The following is a 7,845-nucleotide window of genomic DNA, read 5'->3' on the forward strand; positions in this document are numbered from 1 at the left end:
ATAAGCTGATTTTTGACTTATAAATTAAGCTTCTCCTCTCTCACTCAAAGAATAAGTTGATTTTTGACTTACAAAAAGTTAGAAACTGTATTGTTAAACTAAACTAAACACATCAAAATAACTTAAATTAAACTAAAAACTGAAATAAAACTGAAAATAAGCCCTACCAAACAAACAGGCCTCTATCTCCTATCTCTCATCTTTTCCCTACCACCACCACCATATCTTCATCACTACAACCACTCCCCTCTTTCTTTCTCTCCATCTCTGTCTCACACAATCCCACAACCACGCCCATGTTTCTTTATCTTTCTCTTCATCTTCGGTGAAGATCAATTGATGAGGATCACAGATCACAAAGCATTATTCGATAGAACATAGGATTTCGGCTTCATCTTCTCTAACCCTCTATTCTATCTCTCTCTAAACCCTAGCCCTTGAAATCGAAACCCTATTGTATCTTCGATCTATGTCTGAAATAAACCGAAACCCTTGATTGAATCAAGTCGAAACCCTTGAAATCACTTCATGAAGAAGATGAAACCCTTGAAATGAAACTCAGAGCATCCAAATTGGCTTTCTAAAGAAGATGAAAACGAAGAAGATGAAGCCAACTCTTTAGAATGCTGAAATCATCTGAAATTCGTCAACCTGTTAGATAATGTCTCAATGGGACCACATAATTAAATGTGGTGTTATCATTTATAAGAAGCCTACAATTTAAGTGATTCAATTTAGTTAATAGGCTTAAGGGTATATGTGTTATGGACCTAATGTGTAGATACTAGTTGTATAATTTCTATTTCTATGAGGGGCAGAAATAGAAATTAAAACATATTGGTTAAAGTTGGTTTTCATTCTTTTGAACTTCCACAACCTTTCAGTTTTGAAAACCAATAAATAGAAATTAAAACCAATAATGGTTAAAGTTGGTTTTCATTCTTTTGAACTTCCACAACCTTTCAGTTTTGAAAACCAATTACAACCTTTAAAAGTTGGTTATGGTCCCTATTCCTTCCCAAGTGAAAAATAAGAGTTTCTAAATCCTCTCAAGGAGAAACATAAGGCACCAAAGGGCAAAGGATTAGAAGGCAATAACATAGTCAATATCAAAGGTTTTATTGACAATCAGACGCTTCCGTTTAACCATTCATCGATGGATTCGGGTAAGTTTTAGTCTTGTTTTCTTGATGATATACATGGTAGATGATCCGAAACATGAAGTTTCATGTTCTGAAATTTATGTTTACAAGTGGTATCAGAGCGGTTATATCATGTGTATTATCAGAATAGATATGCTTTTATTCATCCTATTTAGTTTCCTGGAATCAGATTCTGTTTTTTGTATTTCTGTTTTTTCCTCTGCTGCAAATTCTGTTTTATTTTCTGGAAATGAAACATAATTCGGATGGGTGGTTCATTTTTCAAGTGGATAACATCATGTGTTTAAATATATATATATATATATATGTATGTTTAAAAACGGGGCCTCAAATGGATATATTGCATGTGTTAATATATTTATATCATATATATATTTATTTTTCATGAGGTTTAATTGGTTCTTGGGTGCGTGTGTGGTTTTTTTGTATAACGGGTTTGGTTTCTGCACTGTTTTTCATTCAATGTATGAAACAAAGACAAAACCGTGGTTTCTGTATTGTTTTTCCTGGATGTTTGCAACAGAGCATTTTGGAATTTAATAACACAATAAAGATGTGGCTTGGTTTTTTGGAATTTAATAATTAATTCTTGCATGTCATTTGTGAATCAGAATACCATTATGTTCTAATTTTCTTATCACAAATTGATTTGGAGTTTTCTTTTCACTTGATACATGTGATTTGTGGTTTAAAAAAAAAAAATTTATTTTTGGAACCGTCAATTATATATATATATATATATATATGTATATAATTGGGATTGCTGCAGATTATATAACATATACGGGGTAACAAATTTAGAAATCTTTAAATTTAATGTAATTTCATACAACGTCTACGGAAATTTAATTTTCTAATGTTCTAAATATAAGTCAATTCAAACAAGATGTCACAAAAGTGATCTCTCTTGTCTAGATTGTTTTATATGGAATGTTTTGATGTTCATGTATGTGTATCTCATGCGGGTATTTATCGGTCCAAAGACATGATTAATACTTGGCAGAATTACACACACATTTTGTGGTGATAAACATGTGCCAATTGTCAAGAAAACCTAATGTGAATAATAAATCCATCAAAAGATAGATTTGTTATTTGACATAACTTATTGTCAATGTTTGATCATTACAACAAGAATACCACTTACAGCTAATATCACTACCCAAAGGCTTGGTATTAATGTTGTGCTAGGTATCTTGAGATGTTGTCATTAAATTAATTTATTTAGAGATTATCTATGCCGAACGATCGCGGGGTTACAAGTTTTATGATCCCACAAATAGGTTAATATTTGAGACGGGAATTGCAACATTTTTTGAGGATGTTGAGTTTGGGAGGAGAAATCCAGTTAGAGACATTGTCTTTGAGGAGGAAGCAGGAGTAATCCCACTTCCTACTACTACTTTTAACCAATCACAGGTTCCTATACCTGTCATTGCTCGAGAAGTAATTTCGGATCCTCAACCAGACAATGTTGTTCAAGATAATATAGTTCAAACCCCCATTCAAGATGAGGTAATTGTTCCTGAGGAACAAACTCTACAACCTCAACCTCAAGAATCTGTGCCATTAAGGCGATCCACCAGAGAAAGGAGATTTTCATTTTCAGATGATTATATTGTATATCTCCAGGAACATGAGGTAGAAAATGGAATGTCGAAAGATGATCCAATAAACTTTCGTCAAGCCATGGAAAGTTCCAACTCTCATAAATGGATAGAAGCCATGAATGAAGAATATAAGGCACTGCAAGACCACTTAAGTTATATTGTGACAATAAGTCTGCAGTTTTATATTCCAATAACAACAGGAGCTCGACAAAATCAAAGCATATTGATATCAAGTTCCTAGTTGTAAAAGAAAGAGTGCAGAGTGGACAGATTTCCATAGAGCACATTGGGACAAACTCCATGATAGCGGATCCACTTACGAAGGGACTACCACCCAAGGTCTTTCATGAGCACACTGCTCAGATGGGTGTTGTTCTATTTGAGAACATTCTGGTTTAGTGGGAGTTTGTATTCATATTACTACTTTATGTCAGCCTTGAGTTTTATCTATGTAATTAGATTAATTTCTGCAGAACTAAAATATTCAGTTCATTACTCTCTGTTACGTATTGTGATGTATTGATCTCAATAAAGTAAAGTAGGACCAGTTGGAAATAGGCATGTATGGATCACATCACATGTAATTTCCATGCTACGCATCCATGATTGATCTATGTCATTTAGCTGTATTAGTATACGTGACCATTGGTGGGTCGAGTTACGATTGATGTAACGAAGACCGCTTTGATCCTATATTAATATAGTTAATGGACAAGATTGTTTGGATACCCTCAAGTTATGATAACAAATTTCTGAGCTCACTAAAGTTAAGCACATTTTTCAGGATACATATGTGGTCCAGTGGGAGATTGTTAGATAATGTCTCAATGGGACCACATAATTAAATGTGGTGTTATCATTTATAAGAAGCCTACAATTTAAGTGATTCAATTTAGTTAATAGGCTTAAGGGTATATGTGTTATGGACCTAATGTGTAGATACTAGTTGTATAATTTCTATTTCTATGAGGGGCAGAAATAGAAATTAAAACATATTGGTTAAAGTTGGTTTTCATTCTTTTGAACTTCCACAACCTTTCAGTTTTGAAAACTAACAAAATAGAAATTAAAACCAATAATGGTTAAAGTTGGTTTTCATTCTTTTGAACTTCCACAACCTTTCAGTTTTGAAAACCAATTACAACATTTAAAAGTTGGTTATGGTCCCTATTCCTTCCCAAGTGAAAAATAAGAGTTTCTAAATCCTCTCAAGGAGAAACATAAGGCACCAAAGGGGAAAGGATTAGAAGGTAATAACATAGTCAATATCAAAGGTTTTATTGACAATCAGACGCTTCCGTTTAACCGTTCATCGATGGATTCGGGTAAGTTTTAGTCTTGTTTTCTTGATGATATACATGGTAGATGATCCGAAACATGAAGTTTCATGTTCTGAAATTTATGTTTACACAACCATCTTCAAATCCAGGTATTTTTGTTTAAAATTCGTTTCAGATTTCTTGAGATTTGTTAAGATTATTTGAAATTTGTTTGAGATTGCTTCAAACTTGTTTGAATTTGTTTGAAATTACTTGATTGTTGTTGTTGTTGCCTGATCTGTTGAGCAAATTTTGGTGAATTTTGCTGACAAAAAAAAAAAATGCTAAATTTGTATAAACAAATGAAAAATTTATCTATAAATCCCATATTGAGGAATGATGATCTATTTAGTCCTAAGGATTTTCTGACCAATTAGTCTCATTGATTTTGGAAATATAGATTTGATATATTATTTAGAAATTAGATTTACTGTGATATACCCTTATTTCTATTTTGTTTCATTCTCTTTTGTGCTAGAAAACACACAATTTATGGTAGTCAAATTTGGGATGATTTTTATATGAGAATCTTTTTTATTTGAAAAATATTTCAAAAGGAGTAAAAAAATGACTTGAAATATGGGATTCTTCAAATATTTCAAAAGAAGTGCAAAAACTCCTTAATAAAATTTGGACAATTGTATAATTTCAAACTGTAACACTCCAATGTAACATTTCAAAAAAAATTTTAATGTACTTTTCTCAAACGTAACACTCCAATATAACACTAAAAAAAAAACTCCTTAGTGTAAATTCCAATAAAATACAAAAAAAAATAAAAAACCCATTATTGTACGTTTTTTAAATATAACATTCTAATGTAACACTCCAAAAAAAGGATGTGGGATTTCTTCAAACTATCCCAAAATAAGTACAAAGATGCATTAATAAGCTTTGAGCAAATGTATAATTTCAAACTATGAGTGTTATGTTTGAAAAAAGCACATTAAGTTTTTTTGGTGTTTTTGTGTGTTACATTGAAGTGTTATGATTGGGATTGCATTGATTGGAGTCTTACATTTGAGAAAAATACACTAAGGAGTTTTTTAGTGTGTTACATTGGAGTATTACGTTATTGGAGTGTTACATTTTTTGTTCGTAATGTGAGATTTGTTCCAAAATGAGGGAAAATTCAAAACCTTTGTAGTGTAAATTGCTCAAATGTGTAATTTTACATTTAGAAAAACTCACTTTTATCCATAAAAAATTAAATCCAAACATGTAAGTGACTACCCTTTTGTATAATTTTGACTTTAATGGGACCTTTGAATTCATAAGAAAAAAGTAAAGACTAAACAGTTTACAAGATCACATTTTGGGATTTATTGGTATTTTATCTTAAACAAATTGGTGAATTCTAAATTATCTGTTTTGGAGTTTTTTCTAGGGAAGGATGAGAAAAAAAATGGAGAGATGAAGGAAGGAGAGGAAGGAAAGCAGTTGGTTTTGGGTGAGCTGGCAGATTTGGTAGCTGCCAAAGCTTGTGCCAACTTTGACACAAGATTCGGCAAATGCCAAATTCGGCAGCTGCTATAGCATGCGATTGGAGAACTCATTTTTGCCCAAGTTGTCATATTTTGGCAATAGTAGGTGTTTTAGCAATCCATTGGAGATGCTGTTAGTAAGAGTAATTTGTGGGGCCCATCAAAACCATATTTGGTTGTATTAAAATGTTTTAGGACTATTAGTTCAATTAGACTACCGATCGTCCCTAAGAATGGGATTAGCATACCCATTGGGGAGTTGGATTGCTAATCCAATCCCTTCGAATTGAAAATAAATGACCATTTTAACATTATTATATTTTAAATAATTTATTAGTGAAAGAAATATTTAAATTTTTTAATAAATACTAAAAAATATATATTTTTTATATTTAGTGAATTTTTAAATGATTTTAAGAAAAATTTATATTTTTAGAACAAAAAAATAATAATAATTATTATAATATTGAAAATACTAAAAATTTAAAAATATTAATTTTATATATTAATACTATCTATAACATTACTAACAAACATTCTTTATCCTACATCTCCAATATAATACTAGTACATTACTAATCTCCTTATTCAATCACACCATACTCTTAATTCCCTTCATCTTATGGAGCCATGACCTATATGTGTAGAGTGGTCCTACCATGGAGTGGTTATTGGGTATTCTTGAAGTATGGCCATATGGTGTTTTAAGGTATTGTGATTGTTGAAAAAAGTAAGACCTGTGATTTTGTGTCGGGTGATTGAGAAATATGAAGAGACATGGCGTATAACGATTAGTGAAGGAGTATGAACACGTGACGCTCTAGGAGCATTGAATAGTTTTTCCTTAACATGAAAAACGGATCATATACATAACTGTTTTGGCGCTAAATTAGTCAAAAAGTCACTACAAAAGAGTGTAACTATTTTCTCTACTTTTTTTTATATGGCCATAAAAAATAAAAAATTCAACTAAAATAATCAATTTCCAAAACAACCTACAGTTAGGTGGTGTTTGTTTCTCTTGATTAGGAGAATTGAACTAAAAAATATAGGGTAAATTATAGTTTTAATTAGATCAATTTTATCTTAATTTTTCATATTGTATCAATTTAATCTAATTAATAATATCCGTTTAGAAATTAGACTGGAATTGAAGGGGAAAATAGTCTACTCATTCTCTTCAAAATGACTGGGGATTGATGCCCATTTTAAAAAGATCCATTCCCTTTGGGATAGACTATTTTTATCCTTTGTTTAATTCTTAATAGATGTTATCAATTTGACTAAATAGATATAATTGAAAAAATAATTGTTTAGTGTAACCCATATATTTAAAATTAATCAACTTGTTTGTTTGAGTTTAAAAAACTAATTAATTTTTTTCAAAAAAGAAAACCTAAAATCTAGTTTGGTAAATATATATATATATATATATTTATCATTTTTTATTTTTTAAATATACCTAATCTAGATACACTTAAAAAGTATATTATTTGTGAAAAACTCTAAAAAATTCACCAAATACAAAAAGATTCAAAAAATAAGAAAATTCAGTACATTTTCATATTTTTTTTTATTCAATGATTTTTTTTTTTTAAAGATTTTTGTACAAATTTTATACATTTTAAGTATATCAAGATTACGTGGAGCTAAAAAATAAAAATAAAAATATTTGAAATGCTTTAAAAAAATCAATAAAAATATAAAAATATGAATTGAAAACTAGAAAATTATTTTTGAAAACTCCAAACCAAATAGAGTATTATTTGTAAATTTAAAAGTTTTGTAAAATTATGCACAAATAACTTAAACCTATTATGATTTTATAATATACATGTGACGACCCCGACCTCCAAACTAGTATATTATGTTATTTTAATGATCCTAATTACATGTGACTGTTCCGACCTCCGAACTAGTATATTACATGTTTAACTTCGTAATTATCTGTTACTACATGGAATATCTATTCGAATTGACCACTTAGAGATAGAAATTGAGAGCCTGGACGGCTTCAGAAACTGAAATTGAATAGCGTAATAGACTAATTACAATATTTAGAATTTTATGGTAGCTTTAATTGAAAACTGATTTGGATCAACATAATTAGAATAAACTGATTGAATTAATTAGAATTGAACCTAGATTACTCAACCTTAAATTAGACTTGATTAGGCTAAGCTAACCACACCATATAAATAGCTCTAACCAAGCTTATAGGCTCATATTTACACACTTTTGAGCTAAGAATTTGAGAAAGGGAGAAGAG

The 7,845-nt window shown here is 30.3% G+C and overlaps 1 long non-coding RNA gene across 1 annotated transcript; it reads right to left on the reverse strand.

Annotated features, from left to right (window-relative positions):
- Positions 1–201: 201 nt before the first annotated feature.
- Positions 202–7,464, reverse strand: LOC145810228 (uncharacterized). Its single transcript, XR_014353808.1, has 2 exons — positions 4,188–7,464; positions 202–651 (listed from the first exon to the last, which is right to left on the reverse strand). It is a non-coding gene; the product is annotated as an uncharacterized LOC145810228 (long non-coding RNA).
- Positions 7,465–7,845: the final 381 nt, after the last annotated feature.

The sequence above is a fragment of the Camellia sinensis genome, chromosome 2 (genome assembly GCF_055761805.1).
Source record: "Camellia sinensis isolate YWXY chromosome 2, ASM5576180v1, whole genome shotgun sequence".
NCBI lineage: Eukaryota > Viridiplantae > Streptophyta > Magnoliopsida > Ericales > Theaceae > Camellia > Camellia sinensis.